This window comes from Lissotriton helveticus, chromosome 6 (assembly GCF_964261635.1).
Source record: "Lissotriton helveticus chromosome 6, aLisHel1.1, whole genome shotgun sequence".
Classification (NCBI taxonomy): Eukaryota; Metazoa; Chordata; class Amphibia; order Caudata; family Salamandridae; genus Lissotriton; species Lissotriton helveticus.
Window position 1 is genome coordinate 1517605929 of NC_136067.1, and position 12640 is coordinate 1517618568.

General features: G+C 41.7%; 1 protein-coding gene across 1 annotated transcript in view; it reads right to left on the reverse strand.

Moving 5' to 3' along the window:
- VRK2 (VRK serine/threonine kinase 2) overlaps nucleotides 1-12640 on the reverse strand; it is a 424890-nt gene that overhangs the window by 191942 nt on the left and 220308 nt on the right.

Consider the following 12640-nt stretch of genomic DNA (forward strand, 5'->3'; position numbering starts at 1 on the left):
TGAATTGAGTATTGTTGATACTCCTGTTCAGAGTGCTGCCAAATGGAGGTTTAAAAAATATAAATGCATTCCAATTTTGGTAGTCATCTTTCGAAGCTTTTCATTTAAAATTCTTTTCAGTGTTTTTGATAATCATGTACTCTGAAAGCCAGTTAAACTGAAGACCTGGTGGCGACTCATGAGAAAACACAATTCTAAGACATCACATCTACATTTCTTAGCATTGATCCAATGTGCCACTGTTTGTCAGCTTCAAAGGAAATCAGTGGAATGGTACAAACACGAAGACAGTTTCAGGCTGTGGCATTCTGTCTGCCCAAAGCCATCTATGGGCGAACAGGCTGGCCATCGCAAACATGCCATGGCTTTCAAATGCAAAGGGGAATTTCGTATTCTCTTACTTTGGATGTAAAGTTGTTATGTGATGTTTCTATAACGCTTCACATTTTAAAAGAAACATAGCGGAAACAATTAGATGAAAGCTTATTTCCCTTTATACAGGTTTCTGGTGGAAGTTAGAATGCAATATTTTACAGAGGAATTCAGAAACCAGCAAGAACTCAGCGCCTGGATACCCTCTCGGGCGATTAGTCGCGCTCTACAAATCCAAGTTGATGATTGATTGATTATAATAGATGTTACCGGTCAATGTTTGATGGGACACAGGAAAATATACAGTAGTTTATCAAACTGGAGCTTGCGCAGCTACAAACCGCCATCAAATATATTTGTTATATGACGCAGCATTACCTCACAAATAAGCGTATGAGAAAATAAGTAAGGGAGAGAGACGACGAACGGTTGAGACGGGCTAGACGCAGGCTCGAGAGGCGCCTTGGCGTTTATAAATGAAGTAAGAAATAAGACTGCCTCTGGATTAATTGCACAGAAAACCGTGTGTTCCAATGGGTACAATTTAAAAGCTCATACCCTCCTAATGCTCATCAATGGCGGCAAATTAAACAGGCCTCCCACACTCCATGCACAAGGCCGGAGTATTTAAAAAAGCTCAATAAGTTAAACGCAGTATATCTCCTGAGAAATTAGGTATCGACTGCATGCCTCGGTGAGTAGAAAATCTACAAAAATCAATAGAATGCATTGATCCAAATATTACTTTTTAACACTACTAACAATGTAACACATTTAAAAAGGTACCGTGGTCAGAGAGATAATTCTCTTTAATTATCAAGCAACGGGCCAAAAATGTAACACTGCTAATAAACCACAGCCTTTTAACACCTGAAAGTATTCATAAATAAGCTAAAAAGCTTTAGAGAAATTCTGCTCTTAAACTACACTGACGTGGACTGTAGCCCTGTGTCAGAATTAAGAAACGAATAATTTGAGAGAAATTCTTCAATAAAAGCAAAACATATAAATTTACAGAAGACACTGTGAACCTCTTTCACCATGCATTTTTCACGCGTACCTGTACTTCTCTAAACAGCCCGGAAATTTCAATCATGTAGCATTTGGTACCCACAATAACAATAACTCTATTGCATGATTTGTTAAAACCTTCGCAATGCTCTAAAGTAACGAAGATTCATCACAGTATTTAAAATAAGTGATTTGATAAAAGAACTTGCAATACAATTAAAAAAGAACAAAAACAAAAGTCATTTTAATATATAAAACATTTTTGCAGTGCATTTGGTACCCGTGCACAAGTCTAGGGTGAATGGACGCACCCTTTAAATCTCAGGCTTAGCTTAGAGTTATGCGGAGATGCTTCCTCGGTAATATTGCACCTCAACTTACTGTTACCGAAGGGCAGGGTAATTGCGTAATGCACTATTACGACAGCATAGCAGGATATTGGTTCAAACGTGTCAAATTTTACCACATACATGTCACCAAGACTTTTTTCCCGTAAACCACTTCACCAGTAAAGTGTTCCCGAACAGCGTGCAACCCACGCTTAAGTGTATACTCATGTTTACAGCTGTATCGTGATTAACGTAAATCTTCGAAAGAGGGCCACTTGTTTGTGGGTGTCCCATAGAAAGGACAGTGCTGTTAACAATGTGAGAACAAAAACAGTTCACGGTACAGCCTCTCATGGGACCAGAAATCGGGGCATCCTTATAAATAACTTATTGTGACAAAATACTCGTTTTAGAGGGCTGTAGGAGTCATAAGTGAGTCATATGTAACACCCAACTTCCAGAGTCTATCCTTGGACATCCTCTAGCACCACGTGCTGAGAACACACATGCACCACCAGCTTTATTCCCATTTGACACTTCTAAAACTCCGCCACTTTATAGTCATCAATATGAGGGCATGTGGCTACTCAAGTTTAAATGTCCGATTCTCCCAGATAGGTTCAACTACGCTTGCTCTTAACTTGTGTTTGACCACATTGTGAAAAAATATGCATCTGTAGATTCTAATAAAAATTTGCACTTAGGCAAAATTTGCTGCACAACGGCAAGTTGTAATTGCACACACGTTTATCGCCCTAAGTGCAAGATTTGAGATCTTAGGAGATGGTAGGGGAGTGTCAGGCACGGATCCTTGCACAACCTGTCTTTCTTTAATTTTTTTTTATTTCAAACATGTTTTATTTATTTTTAAACAAGAACACATTCGCAATTCTGTTATAGGGTTAGCATAGGTTGTACCAAGCGCAGCTTGTACATCAGTGTACTGAGACATTATGTCACGTTTGTTTAGCTAACCCCACATGACGATAGTTAGAGAGAAAAAAAGAAAGATGCAGGCAGAAAAAGACAGAAACAAAGGGGAAAAGAAGAGGTAGGAGACAGGCAAGGAGAGTTACATTTCTTATCAATTACATGCACAACCGTCTTTGACAAGGGTATACAAATGAATATGCACTAACCAGCAGGTGGTGTACTGAAGGCAGGGAATGGTTAGTGAGGTACGACTGGGTAACGAGGACAGTTTTCTCTTCACTGGATAGGTTGAAGAGTCGGGTGCAAAGTGATGTCAAGAGAGCACATGGACACTGAAGTAGTAGGCCGGACCCACTGCCTTAGCATTTATGGAGGGCCAGGCTGTAGATGGCTGGATAGTATATGCTATGCCAGCCTAGCCCTCCATCTGCACACAAAACTTGTTTATGAATGTTCTGGACCAGTGTGTAGGAAAAACACACTTGTGAATGGTTACTCACAAATATGCATATGCACTTTAGAAAACCTGGCACTATGTGCACAGATAACTTGTGGACTAAAATATGCTACTTAATAAAGGCATTATCTACATATTCGAGGCAAAGGCAATCCACTAAATACAAACAGCAGGCACCCCAACACTAGCCAAACTGATCTTGATAGGTGGTTGTACATGAGACAAGTTATCCACATATCCCACACCAGCCGGCACCATTTTCCATAACATGGAATTATCTATGCTACAGGGCACGTACAACAAGGAACTGAAGTCATTTTGGATTCAAGAGTGACCTAGAGCTGAGTGTGATTTCAGCAATTTGGGCATATGCCAAGATAACCTCATTTGTCTTTCATCCAAATACTACTCTTACATGGCACGAAACATATTGCCTTGCACCGGCTACAACCACGCAGCCTTGCATTTCTGTGCTGGTTCTACAATGTACTAGCAAACTCCCATCTGTACCTCAAAGTGGCCGACATCCAACCCACGACGAACCACAAGGAAAGGAGGGGCACGCTGGGTAGAGTTTCTTGCTCTTATAAAAGGAACTACACAACCACAAATTACATCAGCCCTCAACCAAAACTTCCCTGGGCCATGTCTTCTTTCCCTGGTGCAGAGAAATGATAGCAACAGATACAGTCGTGTTTGGACATTTCAATAAAGGCTTTCCGTATGGCTGACAAACCACAAGGGCCTCCTAGTGCCAGGCAGTACCTACCAAGACCAAACGTCACCAAAGAACTTTAAAATGATATCCTGCCACCCCCCATGTGCCTGAAATAAAAAAATAAAAAAAGATTTAAATTAAATAAAAAATGGCAGAATCACAGTGACTATGAGCGTCTACAAAGCCATGGGCAATTAGCAGAAAAGTGAGCTGTATACAAGTAGATGTGAAAGCATTCCATCCCATCGACCACTATGAATCACAATGAAAGTACCACACCAAAGCACGTTTTGAATAGCATTAAGCCAACGTCAGGCTGTGTGGCACCCAGGACATTAAGAGCTTCAAGGCGCTTCACATCAGGACACCTGACCTGGATCTCGATGCGGTGAATTTTAGGACACGCTTCATCGAAGCGTCACCAGTTGAGTGAACCGTTTTGCCATTCTCAGATGCACACTTTACTTCCTGCTGAGAAAATCCATATTTCAATCCCACACTATCGACTGCGACTTGGTCGCAGATATAAATTCATTTAATTCGAAACTAAGGATGCACGCCACCCCTTAATGGGAGAACAGCAGATTTCAATAGTGACTTGCTGGAAAACGGGATGCATTTTTTTTTTTTTGCTTTAACGATTGCAGTATGACTAAGTAGGTAGTACTTCTAGACCTAATTGGTACAGTTCATCCCCTTAGTGCTGGCTTCTCAAAAATTGATTTCTACCAAAGCTCCCACCCTTCCAATCGATTCTAGTTTCACCCATCGCTAAAACCAGTGGTACAAAGGCATTTCCTGCTGTTACTTATTGACCCTTTTTCCAGACACTTCCCTTGCAGTATATTTGCAATCAGATGTTCATCAGTTGACACTTCACTATCACATCTGTGCAATTTCAGACCAAACTTGACAGTTTCGTATCAAGGCACTTTTTTGAAAAAGGTAGATTAACGAGACAACTTCACCAAGTCGTGTCTTGTATGATAACAGCCTGAATGCTAACCATTCCACTGAAAGATGGTCAAGGCGTGGGTATGCACTGTGATGCATGGGCGCTTGTCCTGACCCATAAGCACGTGCCTTTTATATTGAATTTACTATTTAATCATAACCAATGGCCAGGTTATAACAGTAAATGAATAAAAAATAAAGTGCAAGTAGCACTTAAAAATAAAATTAAGAAGAGGGCAGTCAAATCTCACTGCAAAACTGCCAGGATATTTTGAAAAAAAAGGAAAGCCACAAAAATAAATAAATAACACAAGAGGTTAGTGGGGAGGGGAGAACCCCTAGAGAAATGGGCAGGTGTGCGGGGCATTGGGAGGGGTGGGTTGTGAGGGCCCTTCCAATTAAAAATTTATAAAAAGTAAGGCATTAATTCCAAAGTGTATCGGACTACTTTTTTAAGTGGGTTACATCTGCAAAATGATATGGACCGACACCAGCACTGATAGAAAAATGTCAGCCAATTCCTAAAGCCAGCTTAACTACAGTAGTCAATGGGTGAAAGATGGTGTCCAACAGCCCCTTTCTTTATCTGTATGCAGCCGCGGTCGGAAGTGGGAGTACCTGCAGGGCGGAGACGTGGGGAGGGGGAGGGGTAGAGTGGGGGTGTAGTAATGTATGGATTACGGCGCTTTACAGGTAAGAAATCATATAAATAAATAAAACGAATTTCGATGTGCACACTGCATCGCATTTGGGGATGCAGTGCACGCAACAAAATTTGTTTTATTTATTTATATGTTTACTTACCTGTAAAGCTCCGTAATCCATACATTACTACCCTGCCCCTCCCCATCCCACGTCACCGCCCTGAAGGTACTCCCACTACTGAGCGTGCCTGTCTGTATGTATGTGTTTGATGACATGAGGTCTTTCTTGCCAGTCTTTCTGGTGGATAATCTATCTAACCACAGATTCTACACAGTTAGCAGGGAGACGCAGAGGTGCACTCATGTGCTCCTTCATGTATGATGTATTCAGGAAACTCAGAAATGACTTTGCAGCAATGCACAAAGATGTTTCAAAGGACCTGAAGGAGATGAAACAGCAAGTGGGAGAGTTGGCCCAACAGGTTTACACCCTCAGGTCTCTCAGGGATGACAGAGAAGAGGAACGGGAGTTCTTCTGACATGAGGTGCTAGACTTGACAGAGCAAAATGTCGACCTACCAAGCTAACTCAAAGACCTCGAAAACAGATCAAGGAGATACAACAACAGAATTAGGGGTGTTCCTCACAATGCAGAAAAGGGCAACATTTAAAGCTATGTCAAAAGATTATTTATGCATATCTGACCAGAGTTAACAAATAATGTCATCCACGTAAACAGAACAGAAAAGACTGTGTGGGTCAATCCTTCAGGTCCTCAGACCAACCCCAAGACATCTTGACATGTGTCCACCACTTCAAGCAGAAGGAGGACATTATCAAGGTGGCTTGTTCTACCAGCCCATCCTCGATCAAGGGCGTAAAGCTGTGGCTTTATTGACATTCGTTCCCCATTACAGTGCAAAAACAGTGACTGCTCAGACAAACCCCCAACTTCCCGAGGGGAAAAAAGAGTAAAAGACAGGGGAGGTCACCCCCTTCTGCCTAATTTTCTTTCGAACAGTGATTCACACTCTATTCATACCGCAACTGAAGCTCATCACGTTGCTGGCCACACTAAGAGTCCCAGGGGCACTAATACCCCCTCATTCAATCAAGATAACAGATATTTCACTAGCAGTCAACTAGGAAGATGGACTAAGATATCCAGCCAAAAAAACTTCTCTCAAACCCTCCATAGACTAAACTTGTCATGAAAGGAGAGCTGTATTTAGCAATCTTGAGGGGGTGATATAGAAGGTGGGGTGCTGGAAATGTCCCCTTTCTGCAAGGTTACCCCATTTTTCTTTATTTTTTACTATTTGCCGAACCATGTTTTTGCTGGCTATACAACTTTGTGCCCTTTATCTCTGCTAACCAGTGGTACATTGCTTGTGCTTTTCCTTTCAACATGATATAATTGGTATATTCCTGATTAGCATATTTAACTATATTTTCCTAGTACCCAGAACCTGTTACTAGAATATATCACCAGTGGACTGCAGCACTCATTGTGCCAACCACTACAGTAACAGAGAAAAACATGACTGCCGGCCTGCCACTAGTAGCCCTGCTGTGCAGGTTTTAACTGCAAATTCGACCTGTCAAAATAATCCCTCAATAGGCCTATACTTTCCTTTTAAATATTTATAAATCACCCATAAGTATGCCTTATTGCCCATAAAGTCAAGGTGTATGGTATTTAAAAGTAAGACATGTATAAGTGGAGTGTTAAACATCTCCCTACAGTGAAAAAACCATCAAAGCCATTTTCACCGTAGGTCGTTTGGCAGCTACATAGGAAAACACTGGGATTCACTATTAAATACTAGTCCTGTATTTTGATAATGGTACTAGTGATAAAAATAATTACACAACAAATTCAATGGTTGTTAAAATTACAATTCAATGGTGAAGTCTGATCTGTCCTAAATATTACTGAAAAGTAACTTTTTCAAAGCTATATATGTCCAGCCTCACGTGACTGGAAACAAAATCTGCATTTTGTTCTCCCACTTCGGCCAATGAGTAATTAGCATTTAACTAGGCATGAATGAAGTGGGGACTACTTCCCAGGAAAAAAACAATAGGACGGGCAGAGAGGATTCTTCTAAACCTTACAGAATATGCAAAGGGGGGGACTCGGAGGATCTTTTTTAAAATTAAAATGTCATGTCCTGCCTCAATGACATTCTGCTGGACAGATCTGCTGAGAATTTTCGTATGACACTTGGGACATACTTCATGAAGCCTCCACGTCACAGACAAATGTTAGCTGACACTTAGACAGAACCCTTCTGTTCCCTTCCCAATCTGTAGGACTCACATCACTGTGGAACTCTTTTCATATAACAGTGTCACATCCTGTTTGAGATGTCTGCTAGGTTTCAATATAACTTTTGGGACACACTTCAAAGGGGAGAAACAGAATGCCAAAACAATGTGTGTATATCCACTCACTGTCCGGTTGCTGTAAGCTCTGCTTTGTTGTACCAGACTCCTGTCTCTGAGGTGGTTGTGAGTATAGGGGCTGCATCAAACTGGAGTTTGGTTTTAGATGTGGGAGGACACTGGGATCAACACTGTACACTACCTACACACAGCCCCTGCCTCAGAGCCCAAGTTTAGTATTGTCAAAGACTTCAGCCTTCTTGAAAAAGACCAAAGGGGAACTGGTTAACCCCAGGTACCTTACTGCATTGGTTAGGGCATCCTCAGGGGTAATTCCCAAAATCTAGCTGGTACCAGGTATAAATGTGGCACCTCCAGGCATCCAATTCAGAATACTCCTGGACCTAAGGAAGAGAAAAAGAGGACTGAATCTGCTGTCTTTAACTTTAGAAGAGCCCAAGATGACTGAATCTGGTCTCTCTCTCTTGTACCCAAGACAAAGAAGTAGACTCCAAGTGTCATAAGGGTGGCCTCCTGTTAAAGCTACAAAGACACAAAAGCTACAAAAAGTCTTTGCCTGCAATTTCCCAGCTGACCAGTGGCAATTGGACCTGGACTGGACCGTCCTGTTGGCCTCTCCCTGCCACCTTCTGAGTCGCTAAGTGCCTCCCCCGAGGTCCTGAAGGGCATTAGATGCGTACTTCTCTAGTGGATTGAGACTTAAAAGACTAAAGTCAGCAGGTAAAATCGTTGACCAGAAAGAAACCTGATTAGTGTATCCGAACCACACTCCAAAGCAGTCAGCTTCAAGTTGCTCCTAGGTCTTTTCTACTGCAACCATTGACTATCATTGGAACGTTATGCTTCTTGGAGCTATTTCTACTTAAAAGCTAAACAAATTATATCTTTGGTTCCTCTGATTGGATTTTTGTCATTTTGGGACATTTTATTTATTACACTTCACTGTCTTCTTCTAATTTGTTTGGGGATTTTTATTGTCTTGCATGTTGACTTTTATCTCTTTAATGTGGTGTAAATACTTTACACATTGCCTCTAAGTTAAACCTGTCCTAAGAGACTGAGCTCAGATTTATTTTGTGACTTTAGTGGTTCAGCCTGACAAGGATTGTGAATAGTACGTGAGCTGGATACTTGACCTTCTCGAATAATAATCCACTTTCTTACAGTGGGGTATGAGATATCTAACCAGAGCAGATGGAGATCTTCACTAAAAACGGAACCCTCCAATGGTTGAAGGCGAATGCTCAATGCCTGGAGAAGGCTGACGGTAAACAACCTGAAGGTCAGCAGGGGACTGACAACCTCACTACAACTCAGCATCTCAGGGTCCCGGCACAGAAAGAGACTGCATGACAAGTCTCAACATGAAAGAAACTTTCCACTTCCAAGAGGCTACTTTAGTAGTCATCTTTTTGAAAGTCTGATTTCCATTTGGGGGAGGGGGGATATGCAACTTGTTTTAACTTTAAGTTTTATTTTAAGGAATACCCCCACAGAATAAAATATTGTCTTATCGAAATTCGCACACCGACTACCGTCAAAACTTTGTATGCTCTCTTTGGACAAGAGGGCCCGGAATGACAAAGAATTGAGCTGTCACCGAAGCGATACATATGACTATACTATTATGCTTGAAACTAGCGGGCCTCAATGCCCCTTCCAAGCACCTAGCACTTCTCACAGTGCTTAAAGATTCTGCATGAGAAATCTACCTTATACAGGAGACCCAATTCTTCAAATGTGACTGGTACTGTTTGAGGTGCAGATTGTCTTTTAATCAACACTTCTCCTTTGTTACCAGCAAGCGGGGAGGAGTGGCCATACTGTTAATGGGAAAGTTCTGAATCCAGTCCCTTAAATCACTTGGAGACCCCATATCATCTGGGTATTCTTGAACAGCCACACACTCATACTAGTGATGTTCTACGTTCCCAATGAGACTCAGGAGAGCCTCATTAAAGAGGTCCTATCACAGGTCTGACATGCCCAGATAGGGAGGTAATGGTGGACACCTTAATATTGTGTTAGATACAGGAATGCTTTTTAGTAGGAGAGTAACATTTTATCGCTTTATTTTTCTCATATATCCAAGCTTCTATTGCATTTAGTTGCAATTACTCAAGATTTAAATATTCCTATGTAAAGTCTTTCATTTTGTTGTGAAACAATCTCCAGGTGAAGGTACTTTATTTCATACGATATTCTTTATTGTTTACCAGTTCCAATCATTTTTTTGGCAGACCCAGCCAACGCGTTTCATCCCATATAGGGACTACTTCAGGGCCTAAAATAATTACATAAATACACAATCAGTGCTTTATAGAAGTTAAAACCATCATCCCATTTTTTTGATGTATTTTTGGTTTGTTTAAAACATTTTCATTGTTTATATAAAATATCTTTTATAAAAAAATGAGTGCTTGGGACGGTGGCTGTCCTAAGAGGTCTGTCCTCCATGCCCTCCCTCTCTGCTGACCCTTATTGTAGGCAAACTAAAGGAGTACCAGAAGAACCAAGAAAAGGATTGTACTTGGAGGAAAAATCGAGATGGACCTTGACCAGAGACTGGAGGAGCAGGAGAAAAAGGACCAGCAACAAGAGGGCCCATTAAAAACTGGAAGAGGGTAAAGAGGCTAAGGAGTAGGAACAGAACCATGAAGAGGAGGACATGTAGGAAGACCCAGAAGGAGGAGCAGCACCAGGGGACAGACCAGGAGGATGAGGACCTGAACCACTAGTAGTAGTACCAGTGAAGGGGAAGCAAAAGACCAGGGCCAAACAACCAAAATCACTGAGAGGACCAGAAGAAACGGGAGAACAAGACCGCAGCCTACAGGAGGACCGGAAGTATGAGAAGAGTTTGGATTTCCTGGATTAGGACAAAAAGGACAAGGACAGTGCCAGGGACCAGAAAACAATTAGAACCAGGAGGAACATGAGGAGAAAAACCAAGAGGAGAGTAGGAGGAACAGAAGAATGAGGACCAGGAGTAGGACTAAGAGTAGGACAGGCCCGGGAAGAAGATAAGAAACATGGCGAGGAGGAAGAGAAGGAGGTAGAGGAGGACCAGTAGGAGATGATGAGTGGGCAGTGGCACCATGGAAAGGAGGAGAACTAGCAGGATTTGAGACTGCAAACATAAGGCAATTACCTTATTGACAGTGACCATACCTCACTAGCGTACCGAAACTTAAGCCCCCCCCCTGTAAAATATATAGCCCCCCCCCCTCTGGACTGAGTCAGGAACTCTCAGGCCAGGGTACTGTGATGTGTCGGGTCACTTGGAGCTCTGGCTCCCCCGCATCGCGGGGTCAGCAGGGGCCTATGTTACACCACTGCCATACCTCTTAAATGATTATCAGTTACTCGCCTTAAGCTGCAGTCCCTTTGAGACCCAAACCTCTTTCAGCCCAGTTAAAGCACCGCTTAACCCTGTCTAGTATCTGTCTTTTTTGCGAGCAATTAAGTTAAATAAACAAATTTACAACCACATTTTTCTTGTTGCTAATTTCTTTGTGGGTGGTGTTTTCCAAACATAACACATAAGCGGACTGTTGAACACTGCACCCCTCCATGATTCGGACCCTGTTCCCTTCTACTGCACCCAATTTATGGGATCCCAGCGTAATTGTTTTCCCCATGGTCAATACAGGCTGTAAATGACTGATGTTGCTTATTACCCAATATAAAGACACACAATTTACCAATCTGTTAAAGATGGGAGGCTGAGTTGGCCTTTACATGATTCAAACTTGTGACCTGGAAGTCAGCTACTTTTAACTCAAAGAGCGAGGGCAAGGCTGTCCTTGGACAACAAGCAGCTATAAACAGATGCACCACATGTGCAACCATTCAAATACCACATTTTGTTTGGTTAGGTTTGTGGTTTACCATTGCAAAAACAGTGGGAAATCAAATGATATCACAAGCTAACACCACGTGCTGCCACAAAAATGTTCTGCAGACGGCAGGCTGATTTCATACCCTAATGGCCAACACCAAACTACTGAGGTGAAATCAAGGACTTGCTTTACACGGCCAATTATCTTTTTTTAGGAGAGAGTGAAATGGGAAAAAGTCATTTGTTTCACCAACAGCTTGCATGGAAGCGTCAGTTTATGGCGACCGTGTGGTAGCTATTGCTGTGTAGAGAATTCTCTGATGTGCAGCTTTCATTTGTGATGTTCACAATAAGAAAGGGTAAATGTAAAGAATATTGTTTTGAAAGGCAGGTCATATTTTTCAATAATTGCATTTCTTTTCTAGTGGCATAACAATATAATAGATTTTTTTTCGAGCTGACAGAGCAAGGAAAAGCGTTGTTTTGCAATGACCACATCGATTGTGAACCATGCGGCCATCCGTAGGACTCCGCGCCATCTTTCCTCAATATTGACCTTCCTTCTTCGTCCATGGCTCTGTGGGTCTGCTATTGGATTCAGACTGCAGTGTAATAAACAGCCAAGCTTTAATTAATGGTAAATGAAAACAAGACATAGGTTATGACTTTAACTAATTAGGGAATTGTTGAATTAAGTCTGCCTAAGAATGCAAGGCCCTGCGATCGATATCCAATAAAAGGGCTATGTATGTAATTTGCCTGCAAATGTGTTTCCAATACCATCAAAGTGAGTTTAAGTAAGTAAGATATATGAACGGCTAAAGTAGAATGTCTCACAAAGTTAACAATTGAAAACACTGGAACTATTAACTTTTTTGTAGGAGCGGATCGGTGCAAACACGATGACATGACAGCGGGTCAAAGGCAGCAATCTACACAAAGTGTATTTAACAAAACACGTGAAAGAAGAGA